Raw genomic sequence first — 12,198 nt, forward strand, 5'->3', positions numbered from 1 at the left:
TTTCATTGAATATATATATGTCTATATGATTAATGTTTAAGTTTTTCACAATAAACAATGAGTTTTTCCTGAAGTGACATTTGAAGTTTCCAGGAAGAAGATGGGTCCCCACAAAAACAACTCCACCTGGTTGATATGACATCATGATACTGATAGCGCTACTACAAGACCTGTTTTGGGTACCAGCTGCACAAGACAGTTCCAACTTGGTTAGCTGAAACGGTGCACATCTTATACAATATTCTGGCCAGACCTGCACAAAATACTCAGAGACTATTTGCAATTTTAAAAGACATTGATCTTGAAATTTAACCATCATTTTACTTTCACAGGATCCCCCAGAAAGAATGTCGCCCCCATGACAGCTGGAAGTAACTCTAGAGGACGATGTCTCCTCTTCCAGTAAAGTTTGCCCTTGGGTTTAGGGACATCATTTAGGGGTTGATTATAATTGGTATACAGTTGAGGGTTGGGGAAGGAATTGTATAAGCTCAGGGATCATTTGAAAAAAAAAAAAGAGGGATAATGGGATGATGGGATAATAGATTGGTACTTGTTGGTACTTGTTATTGTTCTGAGACAAATATATTGGTATCGATTCTTATATATTGATACAAAGTGAAATTATATTGACTATTGTATGCATGCATGTTTCTACCTCTGTTTAAAACATTTTTTATGTATTGACAAATATTGTATTGATATATATATTGTATATATTTACCATATTGCAGTGTACATTTCTACCTCTGATTAAGATACTTATATATTGTTTGTGTATTTATATATATTTACCATACTGCAATGTATATTTGTACATTGTTTATATTTGGAGGTCATTGTCCTCATTTGTTTCCCAGTCGTTTATTGTCTTAATCTTTAAGTTAGATAGGTATTGAGAATTATATAGATCAATAGTATTCTAAGTTTGTCATTTATAATTAGACTAATCAGGTTCTTTAGATACATAGAGATTATACTCAGTATAGATAGATAATCTTCAACCTCTTCAAAGAGCTGTAGAAAATGGCCTTTAATCTAACTCAGAGTTTTGTGGTAGTGAGACACAATTGCTCCTGGCAACACCGCTCTGTTCCTGAGAGATTGTTGAGCACCAAAGACACTCCACCTGGAGCCTTTCTTCTTGGCTGAACTGGCCTTTGGGCAAAGAAATGCCCATACCTCAACCACTGACAGAAATACAGAATATCTGTGAAGGGAAAAAAACAGGACTGTCATATCCTGCCAAGACAGGGTAAGATAGTTTTGACAAGTTTCTTGCCTTTGAAAATGGTATGTCAGTTATGTTAGGCCTTAGCTAAAGTTGGTTGCTTCAACGCTGCAAACGTGACCTTGGGTGATTGCCCAGGTAGCTAGTTGTCTCTGTGATTTGTTGCATGTTTTGGAAGTTGTTTGATTGCACTTCCTAATAACTCAGGTAACATTATTTCCCTTCTCAGATCTTCGATGGGGTTGAAGACTATATAAATGTAGTTACTTTCCACTCATGACTTGGCCAAGCTATTTATTATACAAGACCTAAGCTAGTTAGAATAGGATATTTGTACTTATTGTATATAATTTCATAGTAGGTTTAGAACTCTCTTACTTAAACAAAAGGGGGAGGTGTTGCGGGAGGTCCTTCCGCTCCTCCAGCTAATAGCCGCTGAGATACCAGCCCATTGGGGCGTGGTCTCTCTCCCTTTAAAAAAGCGGCTACTTCCCTCCTCGCTCTCTCTTACTTCCTGCTCCGCTCCCAGTGCCTAGACTCCCTTCCTGATTGTGCAGAGGGCTGTTGTCTGTGATGGTGATCTGTAAGTTTTTTCCCTTTTAAATAAATAACTATCTTATTAATCATAATTCCAAACTGGTGTTTGTGACTTACGCCTTCGCCTTCAGTCCCCCTTTTTCTTGTTCAGAATTAGAAACTCTCCCTACCAAATGGGACTGACTCCCTTTAAGATTATGTTTGGCATCCCCCACCCCCTATGATTCCCAGCCTACAGACAGACCTTCTGGTGGAGCTGGATGACCAAGAGCTCCTTGACACTGCACGAGGAGTCCAGTGGGCACACAAGCATGTGTGGCCAAAACTTAGGGTCCTTTATGAACCTGGTGTCCCTCCTGAACCCCACAGTTTCCAGCCAGAGGCCTGGATCTATATCAAAAGACATCGCCAAAGAATGCTAGAACCCAGATGGAAGGGGCCTTTTATCATCCTGCTGACTACACCTACTGCCATTAAGGTTGGCAGTATAACATCCTGGATACATTAAACCCACACCAGACCTGCTCATCTGTTTGCGCCTGAGGAGGACTACACAGAAGGACAGACAGCTTCCAGAGACTCCACCAATCCACTCATGCTCAAAATAAGGCAAGGATCCAGACAATGGGAATGGTATTCTCAGCAATCCTACTAACTGTATATACTGACCCCATCAAAGGAGCCTCAAATCTACATGACCCCCTGAATTTGACCTGGAAACTTATTAGTCTTCAGGGCAGGGAAGTGCTAGCCCAGTTGTCTAAGATGGTCCCATTGGTACTTGCTTCCCCAATCTTACTACAGACCTCTGCCAGTTGTATTGCTGGGATCCAGATTCATTTTGGTATATTCTCATGTACTACTCTGCTTGAGATTTGCAGACCACTGAAAAGCACTTCTATATGTGACCAGAACGTGCGGTTGGTAGAGCTTGGAAAGACTGCCTAAAATGTGGGGAACCAGATGTCTACTACTGTGCCAGCTGGTCTTGTGTGTCCACAGGGCACTTACAGTGGGACCCTGGATTAAAGATGGATTACATTGCCCTAAACTGCCTCCCCCTACTGGCATGTAATGGAAAGCCAGCAGACAAGGAAGGCTGCAGAGAGCACTGGTACAAATCTGTATATATTACTCCCACCCTTGTGGGACAACAGAAGGGAGGTAACTGGACCATAGGGAAAGGTGAAGAATCAGGCATTACAACAGAGGTTGTTTTTCTGGATGGGCATCTGACCCAGGAGCTTTATTTACCGTAAGGCTGCTTGTTGGAGCCCCTAAAGCCAGCACAGCAGTGGGCCCTAATCATGCTATCAAAGTTATTAAGAGGCCACCCAGTCAAAAGAAACTAAGAAACCCAAGACCACCCCATCCAAAAGAACAACCCCAAGTACTGCTCCCACAGGCTCAATGGCAGACTTGATCCCAACAACTCCTGAGACGAGTGAGGGATATCCATTAATAGATCTCGTACAGAGATCTTTCCTAGTCCTAAACTCAACCAAGCCAGACATAACTGCCTCCTGTTGGCTATGCTATGACACTGCATCCCCTTATTATGAAGGCATTGCTGTTGCAGGGAATTAAACCTTAGTGACATGGCACAGTCAGTACTGTTGGCAATCTAAGGCCAGCCTGACCCTCCAGGAAGTATTGGGTCAAGGGCTCTGCACAGGTATAGTACCCAAAGAGCAACAGGCACTATGTAGTCAGACCCTAGCCTCTCCACCCTCACAAGGATACCTGGTGGGCATGCTCCTCTGAATTAACACCATGTGTGTGCACTGAAGTGATGGAGGAGGGTCTATGTGTTACTTTCATTGGTTAATAAAGAAACTGCCTTGGCTCTTGATAGGGCAGAAAATTAGGTAGGCAGAGTAAACAGAACAGGATGCTGGGTAGAAGGAAGTGAGATCAGACGCAATGGAGCCAGCCACCAGGTCAGACATGCTGAATCTTTCCCGGTAAGCCACCACCTCATGGTGCTACACAGATTACTAAATATGGGTTAAAGCAAGTTGTGAGAATTAGCCAATAAGAGGCTGAAACTAATGGGCCAGGCAGTGTTTAAAAGAATACAGTTTCCGTGTTATTATTTCTGGGGCTAAGCTAGCCATGCGGAAGCTGGGCAGGACGAAAAGCAGGCCTGCTCGCCTCCTACTACACTGACGTCCTCAAATACCACAAAGAATTCTGTATCATGATGCGATTAGTCCCCAGGCTGATCTATCACACTGAGGAGTAACTATTTAACAAATTAGAAACCCCATTCTTAGAGTGGATTAAAAGAGAGCCAATGATCACTCTCACCTTAAAATGTTTTATTGGAGGCCAGTTTGGCTGGATTGGGAATGGGGACAGCTGCTCTAGTTACCCACAGTCAACATTATTCTGGCCTATTCCACCACAGTATAGACACAGAGCGGTTAGGAGCTCTGTTCCACCTGCAGCAGTCCCTAGGATCATTGGCAGAGGTTATTCTGCAGAACAGAGACCTGATTTTTCTTCAGCAAGGAGAGCTCTGCGCCACTTTAAGGGAAGAATGTTGCTTTTATACAGATCATTTGGGAATGGTAAAGGAATCGATGTTCAAAGTCAAGGGAGGGGCTACCAAAGCATAAAAGGGAGCAGAAGCCAACCAAGGATGGTTCGAATCTGACTGACTACCTTCATCTCCACCTTACTGGGTCCTAACCTCATACTAACTGTATGGGCTAGTATCTTGAACCGGCTAGTACAATTTATAAAAGACAGACTTGGAGCTTTATAGCTAATGGTTGCCAGGTCTAACTACCAACCAATGGCAACAAATGCTATGGGAAAGGCCTTGTCTGAGAAGACAAGAAGAAAACCCCTTTCCCTGAAGGCTCAGGGCCATTCTCCTCCATCTGCCGTATTGGTGGCCTGAGCTCAAGCTTGTAATCAATAAATACCCCTGTATGTTTGTGCCGGATACTGGCTCTGCCGTGGTCTTGTTTGGGGGTTTCGTGACATGGGCACTATAATGGCAAAAGTAAGCCACTGGGCAGAAAATGCCCTTGCCTCAACTGCTGACAGCAAGCAGTCCTAATTAGACAAGCAGGACACAGAAAAGAGTGACTATAAAACCTTGCCAAGGTAAGGTAAGGCAGTCCTTCAAAAATCCTGTTTCACAGAAAAGTCTGTCAAATATCTGAGGCCTTTAGGCTGAAGATGGATGCCCCAACATCACAGAGGAACACTGGGTGATCCAGGCAGCAAGCTGTTTCTGTCATTTCTCACATTTTTGGGGAATTATTTCCTTGTACTTCCTGCTTACTCAGTTAATATTATTTCCTCCTTGGGTCTCTGGGGAGTTGAAGACTAGACAGTTATAGTTTTCCTTATTTATAAGACTTAGAAAAAAATTCACACACACACATACACAAACACACACACAGGAAAAGAGAGAGAATAAAAAAGCTGGAGGGTGGTGGTGCAAGCCTTTAATCCCAGCAATCAGCAGGTGTCTTGTGAGTTCAAGGCCAGCCTGGTCTACAGAGTGAGTTCAAGGATAACCAGGGCTTCACAGAGAGACCCCATCTTGAAAAACCAATTTTAAAAAAAAGAAAGAAGAAATTCACTAAAGAAATATAAAGTATATAAAGTTGAGAGATATCAAAGCATAGGTTTGGATGGTAATGCAAGTTATGATAGAAAGCAAATTAGCTATAAGACTTTGGACTCACCAAGAAAAGATAGATATGGAGTATTTTCAATTGAACTTGTCAAATGCAAATGGACTAGACATTGTTGATGTACCTATTGCCTGAATATTTTATATTGTATATAGTTATTGTACTTATTGTATATAGTTTTTCTTATATTATAGCCTTCATTTTTATTTTAGACAAAAAAGGGAAAATATAGTGGCATTTTATTTATGTTTTTATAAAGCTTGCCTAAGTATCAGAGTGTAGGGCTAAGACACTAGGGTCTAGGAAGTGGTGGCACACACCTTTAATCCCAGGACTCAAGGCCACCCTGGGCTACAGGAGATTGAGTCTGTCTAAAAGAAAAATAGAATTTACACAAAGGTGCTCATAGTACTTTGTAGTCATACGCCTTTAACCCCAACAGCACTAGGGAGGTGGAGACAGGAGGGATATGGTTGGGCAGAGAGAGGTATATAAAGCAGGAGGAGACAAGAGCTCTTTGCAGTTTGAGGTTTGGTAGAGAGCATTGCAGTCTGCAGTCACACTGAAGACAGGACTGCCCCTTCATTTGTCTGAATCTTGGTAGAGGTAAGAACTCTCCAGTGGCTTGGCTGCTTTGCTTTTCTGATCTTCAACTTGAACCCCAGTATCTGTCTCTGGGTTTTTGTTAGTTGTGCCACACCTGACAATGACCAAATCTGAAGAAACCTCAGTCAACATTTTTGAAGTATGACAGTCAAAGCCCCTGACACCCTCTATCTCGTCCACACATCAGAAGATGTTACATCACATACACACACATCAGTGTAGGGGCATGACTACAAGAAAGGAACTACGATACGATACCTCTTATAGGAGTAACACTGCTCCAGAAAAATACCAGTTTGAAAGAGATTTAGCAAATTCATGGAGGATAATTCAAAATAACAATCCTAAGGAAACTAGATACAGGAGAATACAGGCAGATGATACAAAGAAACAAGAAATGCAACTGAGGATATAAACATTATTAATGATGTAATAGTCCAATGTCAAAATCATAATACAGCATCCTAAACAGTAGGGTGAAACCACACATAAGAGACCCGCCTTCCCTGCAGCCAACTGTTCAGCAAAAACCACAGTCTAGCAAGACCTGCCAACAAAATTACCATGCCCTTAGATGGAAAGACAGCTTATCCAATAAAGAGGCTGCTCCTATGAGGACCCAGGTTCAAATCCCAGTACCTGCATATACATAAACACTCATGTATATAAAATGAAAATGAGTCTTAAATATCCTTCAGAACTGTGAAAGAGGAAGGTTTCCCTGAGCAGAAGCCGAGGGAACTCATCCCTGCTTGGCCACTCCTATAAAAATCTGTAAAGGAACAGCCAAGAAGCTCAACACTTGACAAAAGACCATCAGCCACCATCAGGAAAACACACAAGCACAGAAAACTCACAAGCACTAGAGGCATGACTCAGTTTGAACAGTGCTTGCCTAGGGCTCAATCCCAGCCCATACAATTTAGACGTGGTAGTGCATGCACATCTATAATCCCAGCTTTTTCCAGGAGGTATTGGTGCTCGCCTTTAATCCCAGCAGTTGAGAAGCAGAGACAGGTGGATCTCTGTGAGTTCGAGGCCGGCCTGGACTACAAGAGCTAGTTCCAGGATGGGCTGCAAAGCTACAGAGAAACCCTGTCTCAAAAAAAAAACAAAAACAAAAACAAACAAACAAACAAAAAAAAAACAAAGAAAAGAAAAAATAATCCCAGCTTTTTGGCTATAAAAGGGGAGTATCAGAAATTCAAGGTTGTCCTTGGCTATATAGTTTGAGGCCAGCCTAAATCCATATAGGAAATATAGGAATTATAAATACATTTGTGCCTATTATGGAACCATTCAACAACAAAGAAACATCTGTTCAACTACACTGTAGGAAAAGTGTCCTGGAAGACACTACAGAATAATTCCTCCAACATCAAACGGGCATACATTATTTCTATTGGCACATGGAACATTCTCTAAGATAAATGTTAGATTAAAAATCAAGTCTCAGGGGCTGTTGAGTTGGTTTAGTGGTTAAGTATGCACACCACACTCATAAAGGACCCAAGTTCACTATGCAGCACCCAAGTCAAGGCAGCCCACAACTGCTTGTAATTGCTCCTCCAGGGACATAGACACCCTTCTGGCCTCTGTGGACATGTGCACTCACAGACACATACACACACAAACATAATTAAACATTTTAAAATCAAGTCTCAAAAAATCATTTTGTTTTGTTTTTGGAGACAGGGTTTCTCTGTGTAGCCTTGGCTGTCCTGGTACTCACTCTGAAGACCTTGAACTCAGAGCTGTTTCCCTCGGCTTCCCAAGTGCTGGGATTAAAATCATGTGCAACCACCACCATCAAGTTTCAAGAAATCTTAAAAAGCCAATGAGATGGCCCAGTGAGTAAAAGCCTTGTCACACAAACCTGAAGACCTGAGTCTGATCCACAGAACGCACATTAGAAAGCTAGATGTACTGGCTACATCTGTAAGACAGCACTGGTCCAGCAAGATGGGCGGTGGTGACAAGAGGATCACTCAGGAGCAGAGCCAGCTGGCTTGGGGCAGTCAGCAAGATAGGAAAAACAGGGACCATGCCTCAACCAGTTGAAAGGAAAGAACCTCAAATAAAAGAAAAATACCTTTAAAAGTTTTAAAAATCTAAAATCATTGCCAGGTGATGGTAGCACATGCTTTTAATCCTTACTCAGGAGGCAGAGGCAGGTGGGGATCTCTGTGAGCTCAAGGGCAGGCTGGTCACAGAGTGAGTTCCTGGACAACCAGAGCTACACAGAGAAACCCTGTCTTGAAGAGCCAAAGCATGCTAGGCAGTGGTGGCTGGTGCCCTGAATCCCAGCACTTAGGAGGCAGAGGCAGGTGGACCTCTGTGAGTTTGAGACCCTCTCTACAAAATGAGTTCCTAGGACAGGCTTCAAAGCTACAGAGAAACCGTCTTGAAAAACAAAACAAAAAACAAAAAAGAAAATAAAAGAAAAGCCAAACTATACTCATCATACTCCTCTTCTCAGATGCTGAAAGGACAAGCTGCAAATCAACAAAAATGGACAGTACACGAGCACCTGGAAACAGTAAGATGCACCTAAGGGACCAGCTAAGTAAAAAAATCAAGAGATTTTATATATATAAAACAAAACAAAACAAATGCAAGACAGCACTGTTGGACCCTGGATTCCAACTACCAGGAGTCACCCCAAGAGACCATCTCTCACACCACAGCTGATGTAAAAGCATGAGGATTTTATTAATTCTGTCATGACAGGGTCTTTCAGCATTGGAGAAGCCAGAAAGACCCCGAATAGCTGATACAGGCTACTTTTAAAGCAAAAAGCCATAGAAACAAGGGGGGTGTCTGGGGGTTGTTCCTTAACTATTATGATTGGCTTATTCAAAAAGGCTATTACCAATAATTGGCTGGAGAGCAGTTGTCAGATTAGATGAGGTAAGAAGGAACATCTGAGGGTCACTTTGCCCCTTTCCCAGGGACTGAGTTAAAACACCAGGAACTGAGTCAATACCTAAGGGTCATTTTGCTCCTATTCAATAACTGAGTTCTATTTGGAAAACATTCACAAGGACTCAGGGAGATGGAAATTCCCAACATTTCAGTATGTGCATGTATAGTTGTTAGATTCCCAGCGAGGGGGGGGGGCACTAAGGCACTGAGACTGAGAGGGCCCAGAATTGTCCTCAGAATTGTCTTAAAGTTTTACAGCACCACATACAGGAATCTACAGCTAAAACAAGGCAATGCTGAGAAGGTAGCTTACAGCAATCAATTCCCACATAAAGACGGTTCTAACATTAACAGCCCTTACACTCAGATTTGGAAAAGCAAAAAGAAGCCAAACCCAAAACTGGTAGAAGAAATAATAAAGATCAGAACATAACAAGTTAAGATCAGAAGGAAACAATGTAAAAGAGAAATGGGAGGAAGGGCTGGGTTTCTGAACATGTAAAGGGCCTGACAAAGCATTAGTTATTTTATAACGGACACCATGGAACTGCAGGAGTGCATCCTGGCCTTGTGCACTGGTGTGGCCTGACAGCAAGTGGCACTTGAACCTCTCTACTTCTGTGATTGGAAGAAAGAGGAGGGCTCCTAAAGACATGCAAGTCCAGAGAGTTAAGGGCAAGAGCTCACAGTTGTTCCTTCTGTGGAGCAGCCTAAAGTGTGCCCTGATGATCACCACTGACATGGATGGAGGAAAGAGCCCTTGAGTTTCCCATGGCCTAGCTTTGCTTGCATCTCAGCACCTAGAAACCATACTTCATTTCCACGAGCAAGTTCTCCACTGGCTCCCAGGACTCTGGTGTCAGATGCTATCTAGAAGGCATAATCCACCTTCTGAGAGCAGCATTCTGCAAGGGCTCCAAATACCCAGCATCGACTCTTCTTCCCACGACACACTGGCCACAGGACTCCTAGGTGTGTGCACCCATGTCCTAGACCCAGCTTAGGCCTCTACTTTCCACCACCACCTCCTTCTCCTCATCCTGGCTGTCCAGGTAGATCACCTGGCATCCCTGTCACTACCCACCACTCCCATGTCCTTTCTGACCTTCTGGTCCCATCCTTGTTCACTTCCCAAGGCAGTCACAGACCCATGTTTCATCCCCTTAACCCAAATTATCTTAAATGTTTTTCATTGCTCTGCCAGAGCCCCACATGGTGCAGCTGTTTCCCTGCTCTCTGGACCCCTGTGGGTCTCCTATGTACTCACACTCTATGATTCATAACTTACCCTAGGTGGGAGGAAAGGACCGAAGGCAATGGGGGTCACTGTTGCTGCCCGTGAGCCTGCCACTAGGTCCCATCCTGAGTCCTCCCAAGCACTGCAGCAAGTGTATGAGAAGCCAGGCTAAGGCTGTGACTTGCAGCCCTCTCTCTCTGCACATCTGAATCCTTCTGATGTCAACTGCATAGCCACTTCACTGTCTTCCTTTCACAAACACTGAAGAGAAGGCTTGCTCTGCACCTGTCCCTGAGTGCTAAAGGAGGCGTCACTCTCAGAATAGCCTGAGAACAGAGGGGTCCTAATGTGGTGTACATATACATGCAGGCAAAATGCTCATCCTTATAAAATTTTAAAATCTAAAAAATTATCTATAAATGTAATGCAATTTCTAAAAAAAGTCACTGTCACTGACTTTCCTTCTAAAGTACAAAAAATTATAAAATTCATATAGATTGGCACACACTGAGGAAAATGTGTCCCACACAAAAAGACAAGCAAAAACACAGGATATCCAAAACCAATACTGAACCAAAGTGACAACAGAAAAGTACATTATTCAATTGTCATAGTAATCAAAGTAGCAGACTAGGAATGTAGCTCAGTTGGCAGAATGGTTACCTAGCATGCAGGAAGCTCTGGGTTCAATCCTACAATAGAATAACAACCTCTCTTTAGGAATGCTGGCTATGAAGTTCCCAGAAACCCCAAACCATACAGGTCATGCTATTGCTATGGGTTACCACCAGGACCAGAGAGTAAGACCCTATAACAGAAGAAACCACATATCTTGTTTTCATGATAACGAGAAACCATGCTCCAGCTTAGCTAGAGACTTCCTTTCTAACTATAGTTCTAAGCTGCTCTGCAGGCAGCTGCAGGACTGTTGTGTCTTGGATGAAATGTCCCTCTGTAGTTTGGGTGTTTGAACACTTGTATTCTAGTTGATGGCTGGACTTGCTGGAGGAAGTATGCCACTGGAGGCAGGGTTTGATGTTTATTATTATTATTATTTTGTTGTTGTTGAGATAGACAGGGTCTCTATATGTAACAGCCCCGGCTGTCCTGGCACTTGCTCTCTAGGGCAGGCTGGCCTCAAACTCACAGAGATCTGCCTGCCTCTGCCTCCTGAGAGCTGGGATTAAAGATGTACACCAACACCCAGCTTGGCTTTGATGTTTTAAAAGACTCCTGCCATTTCTAATTTGCTCCTTCTCTTTTTTCCCTGCTTATAGTTTGAGATGCAAGTCCTCAGTTTTTATTCTGCCATACTGGCAGCATTTCCCCACTGTCATGTGATGGCCTGTGTCCCGCTAGTACTACAGACTCCAAATAAACCCTTCCTTCGGTAAATTGCCTCAATCATGGAGTTTTATCATAGTAACTAAAACAAAGAGAGGGCTGGAGAGATGGCTCAGTGGTTAAGAGCATTGCCTGCTCTTCCAAAGGTCCTGAGTTCAATTCCCAGCAACCACATGGTGGCTCACAACCATCTGTAATGAGGTCTGGTGCCCTCTTCTGGCCTGCAGACATACACACAGACAGAATATTGTATACATAACAAATAAATAAATATTTTAAAAAAAAATAAAACAAAGAGAAAAGTCAGCAGTCTGCTCTCCAACTTCAGACCTTTCCACGACGTAGTGATGAAAGACCTAGATAAATTCAGACCCCCCCCCCAGCAGGAAAAAATAGAGCCAAAGATCTAAGCAGGGAGAGAAGAATCAGAAATCTAGGATTAGCCAGTTCAGTTTCAGGAACTAGCTGAAGATAAAGTTAGATTGTAATCTTGAGTATAATCTTGAGAAACAGGGAGTTGCCCCCTTGTGATCATCACTGGTATTTTCATAATTTTCTGTGACGCCCTCCCTACCCCTTTCAGATTACTGGGCTGTGGCTTCTTCCTTTAAAAACCCCTTCTCCCAGTTACTGGGGTCGAACTCCTCCCCTGTGTGGGTTTT

At 43.1% G+C, this 12,198-nt stretch overlaps 1 protein-coding gene across 1 annotated transcript in view; it reads right to left on the reverse strand.

Moving 5' to 3' along the window:
• Positions 1–984: 984 nt before the first annotated feature.
• Tmem116 (transmembrane protein 116) overlaps positions 985–12,198 on the reverse strand; it is a 72,193-nt gene continuing 60,979 nt past the window's right edge. The window contains exon 12 of the mRNA XM_057764984.1: positions 985–1,210. The gene's annotated coding sequence lies outside the window, so the exon portion shown is untranslated. The remainder of the gene's footprint in view (positions 1,211–12,198) is intronic.

This window comes from Chionomys nivalis, chromosome 3 (assembly GCF_950005125.1).
Source record: "Chionomys nivalis chromosome 3, mChiNiv1.1, whole genome shotgun sequence".
NCBI classification, from domain to species: Eukaryota; Metazoa; Chordata; class Mammalia; order Rodentia; family Cricetidae; genus Chionomys; species Chionomys nivalis.